Below are 20,867 nucleotides of genomic sequence, written 5' to 3' on the forward strand. Positions count from 1 at the left end.
CAATGCAATCGCTGCAGTCTTCTCCAGTGCCTCCTCTCAGGACACTTTGCTTGTGCTGCAGCTGTGCAGCCACCCCCAGGCACACACAAGTGTCCCAGAGCCTCAGCCCTGCAGGCAGGAAAGGTTTGCCATGGTTCTTGTCTTTGCTTCTTGGCAAACCCATCCTAGGGAGAGGCTGTGCTCCGAGAGAAGGGCCAGGGCAGCCAGCTCTCCACTGAAATGGGATTTCTTCAGGTGTGCTAAAGAAGGAGATGCATTGATGTGAAGAATATTTAACATCTAGACCTTCATCCCTAAGAGTGAGGCGTGTGGTCCATTAAATGATAAGGCAAATATATCAAGAAACAGAAATGGGGGTTGATGCCACCTCTTCACAAGTCAACAAGAAGACTTTTCTTCTTCATTTAGCCCACTTTGCCCAAGTCAGGCTGGCTGCAGATGTAGAGCTTACAGTGAGCCCAGGCCCAGGGGATGTGTCAGGAACATGCGTTTCTGCTGGACACAAAGTGCTCTGGACACAGCCTGGCTTTGTTCAAACTGGGACAATTTTCATGTGGTTTTCCAGCAGAAGGTGTGTGGGAATTGAGCATCAAGTCTCATAAAGAGATGATCTTTCCAACTTTGTTGGTAACCATCCTTTCCAACTGCATGAGATGCTTGGGCTGAGCTGTCTCCTGCAGCAAGGGAAACTTCACCCTAACACCTCAGTGGAGCCTGTCCAAGCTCAGCTTTGCTGCCTTTGGCATCTCTGGTGCTCCTGGTAACTTCAGGGGTACCCAGGTTCCTCAGGGTGGTCATGTTTCTGTGCTGCCTCCTGACCATTACATCAGTTCATGGGATGTCTTCACTTCTGACCCTGTCATTTGGGAAACCATCCCTTCTGAATCCTCACCAAGATCACCACATGAGCCAGCAGTCAAGCAGATGCATTCTGCCATGAAACTGAATATTTCTTAGAAGTCCTGCCAGGTACAATTCAACCAATTTTTCTGTCACTGATCAACTGGAGCTCATATAAATGAAAATGACCAAGAAACTTGAAACTCTTGCTCCCTGAAAAACACTGAGACTCAGTTAATGCTCTTGACAAGAAGATATCTTGTCTCTGCACTGTCTTTGGAATTGTCCAGTTCATTTACAACCTATAAGAAAGATAAGGTCCAAGCAGCCTGATATAGTCTTTAAATGAGCCCTGCTTTGAGCTGGAGGATGGAGCAGATGACTGCCCAAGGTCCTTTTCCAGCTCCCTGTCTGTGAGTGGAAGGTCCCACTGGGATGCTCTGACCTTGCAGCTGAACCTGTCTGATGGATGTTCTGAGTGTCCAGTCCTACCTGCCAGCCTGCTGAAGCAAAATGTGCTCCTCAGGGTGCCCAGGGATGGCCTTATGGATGTCCTTTGCTGTTTTCTGTAGAAATTTGATCAGAAGTACTCCTGATAATCTTACTTATGACTAAAAATATAAATTTTTTTCCAAGATGCACTGGAATAATCTACTGAGTTCAGTTCTGGGTCCCTCAAGATTCCCAGAATTCACAGAATGACTAGGTTGGAAGAGACCCTCAAGATCACCAAGTCCGACCCATGCCCTGACACCTCAACATGATCCACATGGAGGTGCTGGGTCATGTCCAGGGAAGGGAATGGAGATGGGAAAGGTGAGGGGTGGCTCAGGGGGGCTCAGATCCCAGAGCAGTGATGGAATGAGGGGTGATGGAGCCCCTCTGCTACCACCACACCACTGCCCACAGGATAACCCTGAGTGAACAGCCAGCTGTGAGATCATGGATGATGTGAGGTGAATGCAGGATGCTTTGGGAAGGGTAAGTGACCCGTGAAATGAGCTTTAACCAAACCCTGGTGCCCTCTGCACTCAGCTGTGTCCATCCAAGGTGAGAGGGAAGGAGGCTGGTGGGAGCTTGGCCTTGCTGGAGCTGCACACTCCTGACAGGCTGACTAGCTCTGCAGGAATGGCTGCTTGAATCAGGGCTCTCTGCAGTGCCCTGCACATCTCCCCTCTGGAAAAGGCACTGGCAGAGCAGAGGCAAAGGGGGGTCCAAGCAGAGCTGTCAGTGCTCATTGTCACAAAGAGCTTCAGTGCAGCACCAGGAGTGGCCCACGTTCCCAGGCAGGGGCAGGGCAGGCTGAGATCTCCACTGGACACTTCTGGTACTGATATTTTTATCTCAAGGAGCCCAGAAATCAGAACTACACACCCCAGAGCCCAGCCCAGAAGGGACAAACACTTCAATCACCAGCACAGCATCAGGAGCTTGCCCTGAGCAGGGCCAGGACACCCACTGGAGGTGCTGGGGAAGCAGAACCTCAAACAGCCTTGCACAGCCTGAACCTCTCCAACACAGAGCAAGGCATGTTTCCCCTCATCAAATGGAAGACGTGTTCCTTTCCTGCTGGCACCCCGAGCTCTGCCAAAGCCAGGCTGAGCGGGCAGCCTGGATTTTGACACTTCCTGTCTTCAGGGCGCTTCAATTTTTTGCAACCTCCTCTTTGTGTTTGCTTTTTTCTTGCGCAAGGTGGAATTGGCCAGGCAGCCAAGCAGCAGGCACCGAGCTCGTGCTGATGACAGCCTGCCAGGGTGTCCCAGGCTCCTCCAGGATGCTGACAACAGACATTGTCACCCCTCCCATGCCTAGGAAGGGCCTTGCCAGGGGTGATTGCAATCACAGCCCTCAGCACAGCTTTCCCTGCAAAGCACAAATGGCTTTTAGGGATGAATTTTGACTGTGTGGGAGCCAGCAACTGTTCCTTTTGCCACCTGACCTGCTCAGAGGTGCTTCCAGCTGCTCTGTCCCACCTTTCTGCTCCCCATAGCGTTACCTGTGCCCAGGATTATGCCCTTCCTTACTTTCCTGCACTTCTGCCACTATTGCCAAGGTGGACCCATAATTATATATATTCTAACTGGGGAGTCATCAAAAATCATTGGGATTTTTCCCTTGAAGCTTATCTGTTCCCAAGTTATGTAAAATTCTGGTACTTAAGTCTAGTAGTTTATATACAGCAGGCTGATTATTCTTTATCAGAAAAAAATCACTTTATTTAGTAGATTGCCATTACTCTTAGCTCTGAGCTGCATTTTTCCCAATGTATTGATTAGAGGAGCAGGCTGAATTAGATAGGGACTGGCTTCTGATGGGCACTGTCCAAAGCCTGGCACTCTGGACAGGTGTGTCCTCTTTAGGAGCAGTGTGCCAGTTTGCCTGGCTCTGCTCTGCAGCTCCTCCCATCACACCCCAAAACAAAAGGGAGCTGCTGATGATGATGCTGCAGGTGGTGCTTCAGCCCTGTCCTGCCAAGGCCTCCCTGGACACCAGCACCTGGATCCTGCAAGTGAAACTGAGCCTGCAGCACACAGCTCTGCTCCTGCTGATGGTCATTGGTTTGTAATCACCTTGGGAGGAAGGGGAAAAAAAGGGGCATTGAGGTGGACAGAAATCTTGAAATGTTCATCCACAGCAAAGCCATGGAGCTGCAGCCAGCACAGGATCATCTCCTTCATAAACCTCCTAAGGCAGTGCTGCAATTTGCATCTGGATGCGTTTCATTCCCTATCAATGTTCATTAGCAGCTGCCCAGCACTAAGCTGCCTGCTTGGGAATAATTAGTCCCTTTCTCTGAAGGTCATGGCAGTGCTAACATCATAACTTCCCTTCCTTTGAACGTGCAGACAGCTGGATGCTGTGAGCATCCTATGAAGTGCTCCTGGGAGAGGTACCCAGCACACACAGGCAGTGGGGCAGCACACACAGCCAGCTTGCTGCTGCTGGGCTTCATTCTTACAGCAAATATCAAAATTGCATGACAACATTGCTGCTTGAGCTGGAGACAGCAAAGGTCTGGAACAGAGGGGGTAGAATGGGATGAACCTGAGAGGCAGTATTCTGGTTGAGATTTTGCTCCTATTGTAAGCTCAGGGCTCTTCATTGAGTCATTCACAGACAGAACAGCGGCTCCAGGACTGGGGTTTAGGTGCCTGGGTCACCATAACTCTTTTCTGCCCTTGAGCCCGTGGGTTTGAGCACTGAAAAGTAATTTTCAGTGACTCATGAGTCAGTGTTAGCCAGCCAAGGGAGCCCCAGGGGCTGCCTCAGCTTTGAAGAGACTCTTCAGAGAGCAGCCTGTGCAATTGGGGCAGGGAGCTGCTGCCTCACAGCAGAGTGGCTCCTGCTGGGGCTTGTGGCCAGTCTGGGGAGGCCACAAGGGACTGGAATGCTCCACTTCCAGCTGTGGATCCACCACTGTCTCACTTTGGAAAGACAGGAGTCTGCTAAGGAAGGCAGGAGCCTCTCCTGAAATGGGGAATGTAAACCCTCCCTATCCCTCTGAATTGTTGTAAATTTTAAATTAAGGGGCTCTCAGGCAAAAATATATGGGAGCAGGATATAACAGTTCTTCAATAGGAAAGGAAAATAAAAGGATAAAATAAACAATGCAGTACACCAGAACAACACTGACAGAGTCAGAACCCAACCTGACACCCTGTGGGTCAGGGTGTTGGCAGCATTCGCATTGGAATTGTGGCTCAGCCCTCCTGCAGTGTCAGGGCTGGTTCTGCTGGACCAGGGATCCTGTAGAAAGATGCAGGCTCTTCCTCTGAAGATCCAGTGGAAGGAGAGGCAGCTGCTGTTCCTCTGGGGAATCCAGTGGAGAAGCCGTGCTGGTGTTCCAGAATCTCCAGATTATATCCAGGTAGCAATGCTTGGCTCCTCCCTCTGGCTCACATCTCCCAGTGGGATGCTGTAGTTCTGTCAGCCATGCAGTGACATTCAATGGCTGTTATCAGCAGATGTGTCCACAGAGGGAGGAGTGAGTGTGGAAGAGATAAGGCAAACTGCCCACTGAACAGAAAACAACTGCCATACAGATGTCAATAGAATACATCTTGCCTTGCAATCTGAACACCCACTTCCACCTGTGGGCACAGAACCCCAGAGCTGCTGCTGCTCCAGGGCTGTCTGAGCTGCCTGGGGGCTGTGCCCATGGTCAGGAGCACAGGGCAGCTGGCAGGGTGGGTGTGTGGCAGCTCCTCTGAGCCTGGCCACACTGCACAGCCCCTCTGAGCCTGGCCACACTGCACAGCCCAGGGCACCTTCCACCCAACGTGCCTGAGGAGCCCCTAGTGCTGGGCCACAGCAGACACCTCTGTAGGACACGAGCTTTGCCACCTCTGTAGGACAGGAGCTTTGCCACCTCTGCAGGTGGCTCTGGCTGCAGAGCATTCCTGTGCTGCAGTGTCTCCTCAGTGACTTGTGGCCATTCATCCTGGCTCCTCCTGCCCTGCCTGCTGTGGTTATTCCCTGGCTCCCAGGGGGCATCAGGTGTGCAGTGCAGGAGGAGAGATTCTGGCTGACAATGGGACTTTGGGCACATCTCTGACTTCATCATCTGCTCTCCATGAATTTCAAACAAATCTTCAGGATCTTCAGGACATGGTGCAAGGTGCATTAATCCCCCTTCAGGTCATGGTGCTGCTTCCATGGCCAAACCCAGCTGGATTTGATCAAGAAGAACTTCTAGCACAGACAGAATCCAGTATCCAGCTCTGGGCCCTGCACAGGAGGGTCCTGGAGCTGCTGGAGCCAGGTCAGAGGAGGCTCCAGGATGAGCAGAGGATGAAGCAGCTCTGCTGGGAGGGAAGGCTGGCACAGCTGGGACTGTTCAGCCTGGAGAGGAAAAGCTTTGGGGTGACCTCAGTGTGGTTTCTAGTATGCAAAGGGAGCCAGCAAAGAAGATGGAAAGAGCATTTACAAGGGCTTTACAAATGGCTTCCCACTGAGAGAGAGTAAGTTTAGAATAAATATTAGGAAGAAATTCTTTCCTGTGAGGATGGTGAGACCCTGGCACAGGTTGCCCAGGAGGTTGTGGATGCCCCATCCCTGGGAGTGACCAAGGCCAGGTTGGACAGGGCTTGGAGAAACCCAGGGTAGTGGAAGGTGTCCCTGCCCGTGGCAGGGAGTGGAACTGGATAATCTTTAAGGTTCCTTCCCACCCAAACCATTCTATGGCTGTATGAATATGGCCTTTGTGTAAATATGACACAGCAAGTCTTTGTTACACTGGAGTAACCTGCTTTTTAATATTTCAAATAAGGGAATAAAGTGAAACCTAGAGACATTTTAAACTCCCAGACACACTGATAGCTGTTTTACTTGATTGAACCCATGCAGAGACAGTTCCTTATTGAATAGACAAGAGGTACTCTATCTATTAAAACCTTGCATGAAGGTGAAGCATGTTTTGGTGTCTCTGCAGAAGGCTGCATGCTCTGGTGAGACAGAGCTGGCTGTATTTTGTGTTTCATGCAGCACCTAGGAAGGCTGGAGTATAAAACCCAGCAGCTGCTCTCCTGGGTGTGGGATGCCAGTGCAGGCACAGCATCGTGTGTCAGTGCAGCTGTGGGTCACTGGGGGATCACTTGATGATGAGAGACTTGCATAGGAAATGAGAGAAAATAATCAGGCATTGAGTGCTGGCTGCTCCTTCCAGCCCTGCTCTGACCCCAGGGCGCTGCTCCAGCTGGAGCTCTGGGGGCTCTTTGGGAGCTCTGATCCAGCTCCAGCTCTGCCTGCCCAGGCATTCTGGGCTGGTGTCTGCTTTATTCAGGTGCTGTGAGGGTACCAAGGGCATCCAGGAGCCACAGGATGCTCTGGGCTGGGCAGCTCCTCCCTTTCCTGTGTGTGGGACCAGGTGCCAGCGCTGCATTCTGTGTTTTGGGGGAATGGCGTCATCTCTGATGTGTCTGCTGAACACTTTTTGAATTGATCACTGACTAAAATTGCTGTTGTGTGACCGTGTTCACAGGGGTCTTATGTTGAAGGCAGAGACTAGGATCTGACTCCATGTTTCAGAAGGCTTGATTTATTATTTTATGATACATATTACATTAAAACTATACTAAAAGAATAGAAGAGAAGGTTCCCCTCAGAAGGCTGGGCTAAGAATAGAAAGGAATGAATAACAAAGGTTTGTGTTTTGGACAGAGAGTCTGAGCCAGCTGGGCTGTGATTGGCCATTAATTACAAACATCCACATGAGACCAATCACAGATGCACCTGTTGCATTCCACAGCAGCAGATACCATTGTTTACATTTTATTCCAGAGGTCTCTCAGCTTCTCAGGAGGAAAAATCCTCAGGAAAGGATTTTCACAAAAAGATGTCTGTGACAGTGTTGTTGATGGGGTGCTGGCAGATGCTCTGCATCCAGCAGCTCTGTCCCCAAGAAAGACTCTGAGGTGCTGAAGTGGGTCCAGAGAAGCCAATGGAGCTGGTGAAGGGTCTGTGGCTCTGTGCCACAGCTGGACATTGCTGGTGCTTCATGCCCAGAGGCAGCTGTGCAGATCCTCCTGTGCCCCCTTAGGCCAGAAACAGCCCACCCTGACCACCCTCCTGCACACCTCAGGCTTTCCCTTGTCACAGCTCCCCAGCTCAGTCACTCAGCATCACAGCTCCAGGACGGGTTAGAGAATTGTAGGGAAGTTCTGAAGGTGCTGGGCTGGCAAGAGTTTTCATCAATCCATGAATGGCTTTTAAAGAAAGGCTATTTCATGTGGTTCCCCACATAAGAACCAGTGGAATAGTACAGAAATCTCAATCCTAATTCCATGTGCCACTGAGCCCCACTGAGAAAAAACCCAGATCCTCTCATGCAGCCTTCTCCCAGGCAGCTTTCCATGGTCACTCATTTCTTCTATTTCTCCTTCTTCTGTTCACTAATTTCTTCCATTTCCCCTTCTTCTGAGGACTTGCTTTGTCCCTGTAGGGTTGTGTTTGTCTGCTGGGTCTTCGTTGGAATTTCAACCAGCTTCTGGTTCTCAGGACAGACTCTCTAAAATAAAGGCAAGATGAGGCTCTCAGACCCATGCTCTGTTCTGTACACAGAAATAAAATTAAAATTAAAATTAAAAAGGCCCAAATTTTTATTGCAAACTCATTCAACTCCTTTTGCCTGTCCCCAGTCCCTCCCATCCTGACCTCAGTGTCTCTTGGGTCCTTGCTATCCCCAGGTCCTTATTTCACAAGAAAACCCTGGAGCAACAAATTCCTTCCTACATATTTAAACACCACTTGGCCATGACCAGCTCATGGCAGCATTGACTTAGAAAGATTTATTTAAATTCACTGAAGGGTGAAGGCAGTGCCCACCAATCTGATAGCAGAGTTTGATTTTCATGGGTGTGGGATCTGGGATTTAATGGGTTTTCCAGGCACTGTGGTGCAACAGTTCTCCTTCAAATGCAACAGGATTGGGGAGCTGACCTCCCCTCTGTGCCTCTGAATGCTTCCCTCAGTTCCTGTGCTGGTGATACAGAGCCAGAATATTTCACCATTATTGGAAGATAGTTTAATCCTCTTTGTAACTTGGCAGAGCAGATTAGAGTTTCTTCTATATTAAATTAGAGGCTTCTCTAAAGCATCCTGAAAAGAGCTCATTTCATTAGCATGCTGTTGATTTATTATTTATAATGACTGTTTACAAAACAGCCTGTGAAGATGACGAGGCCCCAGTCAGGTGACTGCATATTTCTACAGGCAGATCCAGCCCTCCAGAGCAACCTGCATGCCTGGGCTCTGAAAAAAAAAAAAAAAAAAAAAAAAAAAAGCTGCTGATTAGATGTGATTTGCAAGGAGAGTTTCAACATGCTAATCCAGCTCTGGCTGGAGGAATCTTGTTGTGATGAAGCTCTTTGGGGACCTTAACTGGGGGTTTTAGTGACGTTTGCCATGGGCTGGCCATGTTTGCTTCTTTCTCAAAGCATGGTATCCCAGAATGGGTTGGGTGGGAAGGATCTTAAAGCTCCTTCAATTCTACCCCTGCCATGGCAGGGACAACTTCCACTGTCCCAGGCTGCTCCAAGCCCTGTCCAACCTGGCTTTGGGCACTGCCAGGGATGGGGCAGCCACAGCTGCTCTGGGCACCCTGTGCCAGGGCCTGCCCACCCACAGAGGGAGGAATTTCTTCCTAATGGCATTGGTGAGGCAAGAATTGGTGCAGTCCCATGTTGCCCCTTGCTGTCTCTGCCTCTGAGCACCATCCATTCAGCCCCAGAAGTTGTGTCTGGTCCTGACCCTCCCCAGAGGTTTGTGACTTTTGAGCATCCTCAGCCCAAACTGGAGTCATTGAGTCCTCTGGGGCTTGAAAGGAGCCTGGGGCAGTGTTGTCCCCTCCCTCCCGTGCTGGAGGGATCTCTCCAAGCCCACTTTTTACACAATTTGCATATATTGAGCTGATTAGCAAAGGCCTGATGAGAGCTGGGCTTGATTTTCATGGTTTGAGTGGTTCCTTTACCCCGCACAGCAGCAGGAGGGGAGAGGTGCGGGCTGCACAGGGAGAGCATCCCTTCCTCCAGCACCACCACAGAGCCACCACCATGCAGAGCAGGGCTTCCTGAGCCTGCAGGGGCTGCAGGAATGCTGGGCATGTCTGGCTGTGCCGAGGCAGAGGGGAGGAGATGGATTGCTCTGTGCTGGAGCTCTGCTGCAGTGACGCAGCCCGAGAGCTCCAGGCAGCAACGCCAACACCAAGTGCTTGGCTGATGGTGCAGGTGCTTTTCTCTAAAGGAATCAGGCTGGGTTGGGCTCCTTTTTTGGGAGTGACCTCTTCTCTCTTCTCTCTTCTCTCTTTTCTCTCTTCTCTCTTCTCTCTTCTCCTGTTCTGCACCTCTGGTACCTTCTGTTTCAGAGTCACTCAAAAAGTCACACCCACACAGCATCCCTTGGCCTTCAGGAGGAAAACACCCTTCCCAATCCCACACAAAAACGCAGAAATCTGACAGAGAGAAGCCAGAGGTCTCTCCTGGAGGCTGGGTTTTCATCCTGGAGGCAGAAGGTCCTTGCCCTTCCAGGAGAGCTGTGCAATCTCTGCAGGGCTCACAAATGCTAAGTGAAGGTAAAACAAGAAGTTGTGGCTGCTGCTAAGTCACAAATATTCCATGCAGTACTGAGAAAATGCCTCCAAACGAGTATGGTTTCTTGTTGATTTTGTTGTGGTTTTTTGTTCTTTTTTTTTTTGTTGTTGTTGTTTTTTAGAGAACACGATTTTCTAATCAGGCAATAAAGGAGTGGGACAACACTGCTTTAGCACAATATTCTCCTCTGCATCATTTTTCCTCCAGAGGAAGCACTAAGGGAGATCTTCAAACTGCATCCAGGCCATAGCACAAGAAGGACATGGGCAGAGGAGGCCATGGAGATGCTCCCAGGGCTGGAGCCCCTCTGTTCTGCAGTCAGGCTGGGAGAGCTGGGGGGGCTCACCTGGAGAGGAGAGGGCTCCAAGGAGACCTCAGAGCCCCTTGCAGTGCTCTGAGGATGAGAGGGCTCACTGCCCCTGCCACCTGCACCTCTCTGTCCTGTGCCCTCTTGGGGCAGCTTGTCAAATGACTCCATGCAGCTGGAGAAAGTTCCAGCTCATTTAATCAACCTGCCTGCTGAAACCCCAGGAGGTTCCCAAAAAAGCAGCTGAATCCAGTCCTTTTTCCTGAAATGTGATGTCTGAATTCATATTATTGGATGGATCTGCTCCTTCTTGGACCTCAAGTCTCTGTGCTGGGCTAGAAGACAATCTCTGCTGCCTTCAAACACACCTCCAGAACTGGCTGAAACTCCAGGATCAGCACATCCTTGCTTTGTTCTCTTCTGAAATGAGGATCTTAGCATATTCAGTGGCATGCAACTGAGCCATAAAGCACCTGGATGGGAAATCCAGGGCAGCACTTTCCACACAGGTACCTACGGCTCCGTGAGCTTCAGACAGAACAGGGACTCGGGGCTCTTTGTGTCAGATGCATTCACATTCCCCAGCCAACAGCCCCCCTCCTACACCGAGAGGCTTCATCTGATTTTCACACAGCCCTGGGGAAGGCACTGGGCTCTCCCATTGCTGCCTTTAGATGTGCTAGGTCACACGTGGGTCTGTTCTCCCGCCGTCACTGTACCGCCGCTATCGCTGTGACACGGACGTGGGACACCACCTGCCATGGCCCTGCTGGCACTTCCCACCCTGGGAGGGACTCCTGTCTGCCCAGGGATGGTACAGGCATCAGCAGATGGGGATGCACAGTCCAGGAGTTTTGCCTTCCTCTTTTTGAGTCACAAATTGCTTGTGAACAGGTCCTTTCTGCCCTCATCCTGTCAAAGTTTTTCTTCCGTCCTTCCAACCATCCCTTTGTATTTCCTCATGTTCTGTGTCTGCTTTCTGGCCCCTGTGTGGGTTGTAGGGTAAAGCACCACCACTCAAACACCCTGTATCTGCATCTAATAAATTCTCATGAGGTCACATCTGCTCTGTCTTGCTCTGCTGGACTGACAGGAGCCCAGATTTACCTCCAAGTATCAACTTTGTCACTTCTGAGTTACTCAGGAACATTCACTGTCATCAACACGTGGGTGATGCAGCCCTGTTCTTCCTGAAGATGTTCTCCCCTACAAGTGCTGGTACATTTTTACACGAGGGAAATCCCAAACTGCACAAACACACAAAAAGTTCTTTTGTGTCTCTGTTTATTTGTTGTTGATGCTACTGTTGTTTTTCCAAACCTGAAGGATGAGCGGTGCATCAGAACAGGAGGAAATGACCACGCTGAATGGTAATAACTGGATTAAGAGATTCAGTAGCAGACTCTCACCTATGCTGTTTATAATGCAGATTAACTATTTAATCCCTCTGTTTCTCCAGCTTCAATTCTCCATTCCCTTTGTCTTGCTTTCCCTGACATCCTCCCTCACCCCTCCAGTCCCTTGCTGCTCTGTGGCCCCATGGCTGGATCCCTCCTGTGCCTCCTCCTGGGGCTGTGGGTTTGGCCCATCCCAGAGCTGGTTCTGCTCAGTTAGGCCATGGAAATCTCCAAAGTGAGTTGTGTGTGCTGCTGTGCCTGGCCAATGAGCCCTGCCACTGCTCGCTCGCCAGAACCGCTGTAATGACCCTGGTGCTGGGGATGATTAATCAGGAAATGGTAAAGAAAATGCTCATAATGAAGCACTCGAATTTCTGACTTTACTGGGGGCTGCAAACTCACAAACAAGGTCATGGAAAGGAAAACCATTGAGGAATTGAGGATGACTAAATACAAGGGCTTTAACTGTGGGTCAGGAAGTCTCTAAAGCACAAAGTATTGCAGGCTGGAAGGAGACCATGGGGGAGTGTTTGACCGTGATCACACTGTCATGGGGGAGTGTTTGACCATGATCACACTGTCATGGTGGGGCATTTGTCCATGATCACACTGTCATGGGGGAGTGTTTGACCGTGATCACACTCTCCTATGTACTGGGCAGTGCTGGGGACAGGTGCTGAGCCTTTGGACCACGTGCACACCACAGCCACGACATCATTTACCACATTTTGATGGTGGAGACAGAGTGGCCTTGGCCATGTACCACCAGGAACACCAGGCTTGGTGTGTGTGTCACCCACCCCTCCTCTCTGCTTGCATTGGCCATGTCCTTGGGGAGCTGCCCTTGGAGAAAAGAGCAGAAACATCTCCAAACCTGGACTCCCCCTTCCTGCTCAACCACAGTGCAAGAGCAGGGCCCAGCCTGTCCTAGGTGAGACAGAGACAATACAAAGCAACACTCTGCATTTTCAGAAGGCTTCAAACGTGTTTTTATTATCACATGCATGTTTTTTATACATTCTTACAAAACTCCTAAGTTTACACTTTACTCATTGGTCACAAAAGACAAAGAAAGTGCTCATTGGAACAGGCAGTTGCAGGTTTCTCTTATTTCTCCTTCTTTCTTTCTTGGTTTCTATGTCAACGACCTTGGTAGAAAATTCTTTCAGAGGTAAACATGGATCCTCTTATCAAACTTCTCTCTGGCTCACAGAAGTCACTGTAAAACCTCTCCCACACCAGCCCAAACTCCTCTATCTTCTATGGAGAGTCTTATCCAGTGTTTAAAATTCCTCTGCCAGCTTGGTGTGGGACCATGCAGGACACCCTGAGTGCCAGACTCAAGCTGCAAACATAAAGTGGAGTGAGGTTGGCCTAAAGTTCCAAGGGTGTGGGGTTTCCAGCTCTCTGCACTGTAAGCGCAGGCTGCACATCCTCTTCCCTCTGGAATTTCTCACATTCTCATTTTTTTATCTCTATTACTGAGTCCACATAGATTATATGAATGTGAAGGTATGCTTGTTAAAACCCCAAATACATCCCTGAGATGCAAAGGCTGTTTTCAAATCATGGGTTTTAAAGGGGCATCTGCCACAAAGGGCTGAGGGTGGCTAATACAGCCGCTGGCTGAGAGGAATCAGCAGCATTGCTGATAAGCTCATTTGATAAAGCCTTTGCTGGGCACTGCAGATGCAGGCTGAGTCCAGCCTTTAATATCTGTCCCAGTGCCACAGGCAGTGCTCTCAGGGCTGCCAGGAAATGCTGTAACCCTGTCCACCTCTCACGCAGCTTTCAGGGAGTCCTGACAAGTCCCCACCGTGTGTTCTTACATGTCACAGCTGCCACTGACCTGGCCAGAGATCACCAGCTGATACCCCAGCAAATGCAGGCTGGCACCAAGGTTTCACAGGCAGCACCGACCCTTTGTGCAGCTCTGTGGGGCTATGGCTGAAGGAATGATTAAATCCCATATAATCCTTCCAGCTGGTCACTTGACCACAGAAAAACTCTTCTGTTGGAAGCTGCTGACCTTGCCCCACGAGGCTGGATGTTGGGGCTGGGTTATAACAGCCTTCACCTGCATGAGCTTGTCCCATCACCAGAAATAAGGGATTTAATAAGGGATGAAAAGTGAATGGAGTAGCTGAGATTGCTGAAAGATATTGGGGCTTTAGAAAAGAAAGTAGCAATTTGACATGTCAAGTGTTCTGTGACAGAGAAACAAATCAAAAACAAACCACTGCAGTGCTGTAAATGAAATATGGTGAATTAATATGAAATACTTAGTATTTTATTTGAAATATTAATTTCCTCTCCTATAGTAAATATGTGTTTTGTGGTATTCTTCAATATTTGCCGCGCTGGGCTGATGGCAATCTTCTTCCCCAAGCTTCTGTTGGGATAAACTTTTTTTTCAACCTAGAAATTGTCCTACTCCTTCCATTACCATGAGCCACCCAAATAGAATCCCCTACCACCACCCTAGCCTGGACCTCCTCACTCATCCTCCTCCTCACCCTAGGACTAGTCTAGGGAAGGAGCTGTTCAAGGAGAGGAAAACAGGCTGTGTGTGTGTGTGTTTGTGGCTGTCACAGCTCATGTCACAGCTGAGATGGCCACAATACAGAGAGTGTCCCCATACAATTTCTGAAAGCTTCAACCCATACAGAGTGACACCATAATACCTCAGAAGGCTTCAGGCATTTGCCCTTCTTGTTCTTCAGCCCAACCTTTCATCCCCTCCTGTTGATGCCCTGCCCCTGTGTGCCCTCTGCTCCCTTTGGTGGGTGCTCGGTGCCCCTGGGCACTCCCTGACTCATTGCTGTCAGTGCTGCTCACAGCTGTGCCCATGGGGATGGGGCTGGGCCAGCCCCACTCCAATCACCCCAAACTCTGTGCCTGCACGTGGCCTCATCTGTCTGCTAGAGAGGCACAGTGAGGACTGCTCTGTGCCCTGGTCCTCACACTGCAGAGCTCCCTGTGGGATCCCACTGGGCTCGGGCGCTACTGGCTGCCAGGCTGCTCTAACCCAGCTCGCAGCTGATGTCTCACCAGCTCTCATGGCATCCTGTCAGCTGAGGGATTGGGAGGGGAGGATCTGGGCTCAGGGTGTTTTCAGGACATGCAAGACATGTGCCACTTGAAATGTGGCTCGTCTCCCTTCTGAGCCTGAGCAGAGATGAGTTGGAGTCTGGGATCTGCACTGGGCTGGATCCCAGAGCCCGTGATTTGAAACCCAGGGCTGCTTTTATGTGCTGCACTGCAGGGACGGTGCTTGTTAAATTATACACCTCAAGGGTCACCCCTGGGTTTATGGAGATGGCCTCAAACCAAGGCAAGGAGCTCCTAGTGACTTCTCCAGTTAAAACACAGTTTTCCAGTCTACCCTGAGGCTGGGTTGAAAGATGCTGAAGAAAAAAAAAATTGCTTTTGGGTTCTGCACGACTTGGATTCAGCAGGAATATTTGAATGTCTGGTGTTGCATGTGGACACCAGGCTGTGTCTGAAGCAGCACAGGGGCATTCCCCAGCCCTTCCATCATGGTCCCTGCATGATCAGCACTTTCTGATCTGGAGGTGGCAGAACCTCAGGGCTCCCCTAAATGTGCTGCTGGTCCAGAGGACATTAAACTGTTATCTCTGTGTCTCACTCCATCAACATTTTTTCAGTCTGTATTAAAAATCCTACTATGGTTTTTTAGCACAAAAGGGGAAAGAAGAGAACCTTCTATGTTCAGGACATTTGGGACATCACTAGAATTTCATCCATCTGTGATTGGCCCTCAGACCGTCATACTCAATTTATTTCTCAGCCAAAGTTTTTCAGCCATCTGCTCAAGTGGAACAGCTTCCAGCATTTATTCCCAATAGTGCTCCTCTGAGGGAGCACATGGATTTTCTCCAGTACGACAGCATCACTATTTTCCAAAAAAACCCTCAGCCCAAGCCCGCAGTGACTGGCGGGGAGCCCTCCCTGCTCTGCACCCCGACCTTGAATTTTAAGCAATTGATCAAGAAAACACAGAACAGTTTCTGTTCCACTCAGGACCACCGTGACTGATGTTTTTTAAAGGGCTCCTCTGCAGAGATGTTAATGAGGTCGCCTTGGATACTCAGCTTAAAACGGTGTCGCTTCAGCTTCTTTTATGTCAGCAATCAACAACAACAACAAAAACCGCACAACAACCCATCAGTGGATGTGCTTGAGGAGGGGTGGGGGACTCCTGGCAGGTGACTGGAGCAGATAGTGATTCACAGTCTACCTGCTGCCAGCAGTTCGGTGCTGAGCCTCTCTGATTGTCTACTGGAGCATCAACACAATGATCTCCATAATTATTATCTCCTTAAATTGAAAAAAAAAAAAAAAAAGACAGATTAGAAAGGCCTGATTTTAACAGCTATCCTATTGAAAGTGCCTCAGGAAAGGACTTCAGATTGGGAGTAATAAAAGGTTCAGGGACAGTCAGGGAAATAAAAAGCAGTTTCTCTGTGTGAGCAGAGGAGAGCTGTGTGTTCTTAGGGAATTGTTTCCAGGGCTGAGACCCACTTGCATTACTCCTGCTTAATGAGTTGCCATCCATCAGCTGAGCTGTGAGAGTGACCGTGTCCAGGTTTAAAAATCAGGGGGAAAAACCACCTGAGGCAGGAGCACCAGGCAGGTGCATTCAGTGTTTAGATGATCTACATAACACAGTGCTCGCCATGGCTCCAAACAAGTTGCTTGGCTTCTCTGAACCTCAGTTTCCTGCCTGGTGAGCAAGGCTAAATTCATCTCACAGGCTTCACTGGAGTTCTAGAGGAAAATGTGGAACCACAGATGGAAAGGTATGAGCAAGTTCAAATGAGTACCTTTGGCAAACACACCTTCACATATGAAGTGAGATCAGACTGATTCCTCAATTAGCAGTTAGATTAATCACTCTAGAAATGTTTATTATTACTTTATTATATGTTTACTACTCCACTAATCCAGTTTATAGGAATATGGAGTACTCACTTCTCTAACCCTCACCAGCAATGCCCAAACAGGATGATAGAGAGCATCCTCAAACCCTCGTGTAGACTGGCATCATGGTGTGAGCACCCTTTCCTCTGAGGAACTGCAGGTGAGTCTGGCACTGTTGGGGTCTCAAAGCTCAGACTTGGGCTACAGAACAGCCCAGGCTGGCTCTGCACCTCCAGGAGTTCTGTCTTTTCTGTCCCATCCTTCAGGGAGCTGCACAAAGCAGTTTTATCTTCCTCCTACTCTCCTCCAGGGTGAACAAACCCAGCTGGTTTTGTCTCTCCTTGTACCTTAACCATCCTCTTGTGGCCTCTGCTGGCCCTGCTTCAATCTGTCAATGCTGGTTTTGTCTTGGGAAGACCCAAACTGGACCCAGTGTTTCCAAAACAATCCCAGAAGGGCCAAACCAAGGGGATTCTCATTCCCCTGATGTGCTGCCTGCCTGTTGCTCACACAGCTGAGGTGTAGCTCACCTCTGCTGTAATCCAGCAGTGACCCCTGCTCAATTCCACCTCCCTTTCCGCAAAGCTGCTTCCTACCAAGCTGCTTCCCAGCCCAGCCTGTCCTGATCCCTTCTGAGGTTATTCCATCAGGACTGTGCACTTGTCTGCCCACTTCTCCACTCCTGAACAGCAGCTGCTGCCTCTTGGGTGTCGAGTGCTTCCCTCCCCACTGCTTCCTTTGGTGGCTTCTGAAAACTTCCTGAGAGTGTGCCCAATTATCCAGGCCATCAGTTCCAGTCCCCCTGGGATCTCAATGAGTTGCCAAGTGGGCTCTGTAGCTCTGATCACACCCTGTGAGTGCAACAGCCCAGCCCATCCTCCAGCTTCCTTCTTTCCTATTTCCTTCCTTCCTTATTTCCTATTCCACGTCTCCCCAACCTGGCTCTAGGGAGAGTGAGCATTGAGAGCTTTACAAAAGGTAAGGAAAACCACTCAATATTCCCTTATTCACCATTCACCCTGTGTCCTCACAGCCAGTTTTCTTGCCTCCTAGGTAGTCAGGTCCATCAGGAGTGATGTGACCTTTGTTTGGCTGGGTTCAAACCAACCCATCCCTGATAGACATTCTCCTACCCAGATCAACAGCTTTACAATTGCACCAGTGCTACTTCTGTGAAAGAGTCACAGAATCACAGAATTACAACACCCTTCAGGTTGGAAAAGACCTCTGAGATTACTGAGTCCAACCTGTGGCTGAAAACCACTTTGTGCAGTGTGCAGTCCTTTCTTGAGCACTCCCAGGGATGGTGACAACCCAATGCTTGACAACCCTTTCACTGAAGAAATTCCTCCTGATGTCCAACTCAACCTCCCTGGCACAGCTTGAGGCTACATTTCATCTACAGGCTGTGTTGATCCTGCAGCAGGCATGGTTTGTGCATACAATCAGAGCTGCTCCTTCATGCAGAGACTCCGGAGCTCCTTGTCCAAATAGGCAGCGTGGTAGGAAGACAAAGACACGTGAGACCACCAGGGATCATTAGTCTGAAGCTGGATGTTGTGGTGGTTTAGTTAAATTGCACTTAGGACAGTTGTGTGGACAGTCCTACTCACAATGGGAAAAAAAAGCTGAGTTTCTTTTCTTCTCACTCATTGGGGACATGAGGTAAGCCAGGATGAGTGGAGGCTGCTTGAATTCTGAACAGGAATGTCCACATAGACAGTTTAATGAAGTTTAGCTAATCCAATTTGCAAAGGTTAATTCAGATTCATTTTCCTGGTTGTCTCTGTGTAGATAAGGCCAAGGTCACTTCCCCAAGGTGACTGGCTGAGCCAGGCACAAGATCCACACTTTCTTTCCCCATTACCTTCCCAGGCTGGGTTGTCCCTATCCAGCTACAGAAGAACACAGTTTCTCACTGTGTTTCTCACATTTTCCCCATCAGCATCACTGATCCTTGCTGATCAAGATCACTACAGACCCTTTTCCTGGGAGAAGTGGAACAGGCCCCGCTGTTCCTGGGGCCACAGTTCACCCTGCAGCTTGGGGTGAATCACAGCACACAAACAGGAACTGGTGATGCTGTAATCCCTCCCAGGAATCCAGAACAGCCCCAGGATCCTGCTGGTAGATCCTGGGATCTTGCTGGGCACTTCCAAGCACTCCAGACAGTGCAGATCTCCTCAATCACCCTGATGCTGTTTTCTCTGACTCTTCTGGGCTCTCATGTATGTAACTGCAGTTATCCAGAATTTCCCAGCAAAAGCAGCAGAGACAGTTTAGGAAATTGAACCTCCCCTTTGCAGCCCTGCCAGGTGCAGGCTGTGATGGGACCTGATGTGTGGGGACATCTGTCCCACAGCTCTTCCAGCAGGGTTCTCACCTCTGCTTCTCTGCAGCTGCTGCTGGCCCCTGCAGTGCCCCAACTGCTCCTGAGGGATTGAGATCCAAAGATATTTCAGAGCATTTAAAAAGACATATATAATCTAACCAAAGCTGAAGAGCTGCCTTAGTCTTAGCTGAAAACTTTCCCAAAGGAGTTACAGCCCTAGAACAAGGAGCTTACATCTCCTAGTACATGATGAATGGGTGCAGGAGCTATTCTGAACAGCAGGCAGTAGTGAATGGTTACGTTTCCTTGGCCAAGATGAGGAAGTTTAAGTAACTAATTAAAAAAAAAAATCAATAGAAAGTCTTTTCCCACGATCTTTTGCCATGAGTCCTTGGCAATAATTTCAGTGCTCACTTCAAAGAATTGAGGTCTCTTTTCTGGGCCTCTTTCTGCCATGGCAAAGGAGCTTACAAAGAGAAGTTGCTGGAGCCCAGTAGCTGGCTGTTAGCTTGCTGCTCTGTTTTAGGGAGGATCTGCAGTCCCCAAGTCCTTGTGACATGGGGTGTCCTGTAACCATGACACGTGTCCACATCTCTGCTCTGTTGCCATCATTAGAAGGTAATTGCATTTCCTCTGGACTTCCTCAAGTGATCATTTCTGATGTTTCCATGTGTGCCTGTGCAGCTCCTCATCCTCTGCCCCACCACTGCAGCTCTCTCAGACCTGGAGTGCCCTGAGCTGTGCAGGGCTTGGTCCCTGCTGCAAGCACTTCAGCTGGGAAGTGAAGAACAAGACAAAAAACAGAGGGGACTGAGGGCTGGGAGTGTGCAGGAAGCAAGGACAGGTTTTCTGCCAGTGTCACTCATATTTTCTGAAAATTCGCTTTGCCAGGATTTCTTCTCCTGGGAAGTTGAGAAACCTCAGAGAAAAATGTAAATAATAATTATCTGATTTGCTTCTCCTCTGTTTGCTGCTTTGGAATGTGGTTTGGACATTGTTTACAAATGGGTGCATGTTTGATTGGTTTCACGTGAATTATTTTTACTTAATGACCAATCACCATCAGCTGTGTTGGAGTCAGAGGAGTCAGTCACAGGTTTTTCATGTCACAGGTTTTCCTTATCATTCTTGTTAAGCCTTCTGTCTGTATCCTTTCTATTTCTTTAGTATAGATAATAATATAATATAATATAATATAATATAATATAATATAATATAATATAATATAATATAATATAATATAATATAATATAATATAATATAATATAATATAATATAATATAATATAATATAATATATATATCAGCCTTCTGAGAACATGGAGTCAGATTCTCATCTCTCACCTCGTCCTGGGAACCCTCACAAACTCAGCATGCCAGCAGTGGTGAGAAGTGCTCTCCATCTTGCACTGTCACTGTCACCTTCCCCTGCACAGTCCATGCACAGCTGGGACATCACCCACTTGAACACAATCTTTACTTCCCACATCTGCAAAGCAGATTCAAGAGTTCTGTCAAAAAGAGTGCTGAAGGTGTGGTGTCCTCTCTGTCCAGGAGGATCTGCCCATACCTTGCTACTGCATCTAATTCACTGAAGGTTTTGACCCATTTCACCAAAATTTTAATTCCTCTTGGGCAAGTGGGAATGTTCCTTCCTCTTGGTCTGGTTAAGCTGCTCCAAGTTAAGGAAAACCCCAAATCTAACCTACAATTACTAAGAAGGGACCTGGCTGCTGCCTCTCCCCTTCCATCTGAGATCTGCTGCTACATTTTGCTGCTCTCCTCCTTTTCAGGAAGAGATTTAGTGGAGGCATCTGGGCAGGTGTGCTGTGGGGTCTGTGCTGCACATATCATGGAGGACACATCTTTCCAGGTGGGAAAGGGCAGCTTCCACAGCCAGTTCCCTCTATCCCTGCCTCATCTTCCAGCCTGACAGCTTGGTAACGAGTCTGAAACAGAGCC

At 49.1% G+C, this 20,867-nt stretch overlaps 1 long non-coding RNA gene across 1 annotated transcript in view; it reads left to right on the forward strand.

Moving 5' to 3' along the window:
- LOC113459968 (uncharacterized) overlaps positions 1 to 20,867 on the forward strand; it is an 88,728-nt gene that overhangs the window by 36,194 nt on the left and 31,667 nt on the right. The window contains exons 4-5 of the long non-coding RNA XR_003381571.2: positions 9,701 to 9,907; positions 10,048 to 19,524. This is a non-coding gene — a long non-coding RNA (uncharacterized LOC113459968). The remainder of the gene's footprint in view (positions 1 to 9,700; positions 9,908 to 10,047; positions 19,525 to 20,867) is intronic.

This window comes from Zonotrichia albicollis, chromosome 15, assembly GCF_047830755.1.
Source record: "Zonotrichia albicollis isolate bZonAlb1 chromosome 15, bZonAlb1.hap1, whole genome shotgun sequence".
NCBI lineage: Eukaryota > Metazoa > Chordata > Aves > Passeriformes > Passerellidae > Zonotrichia > Zonotrichia albicollis.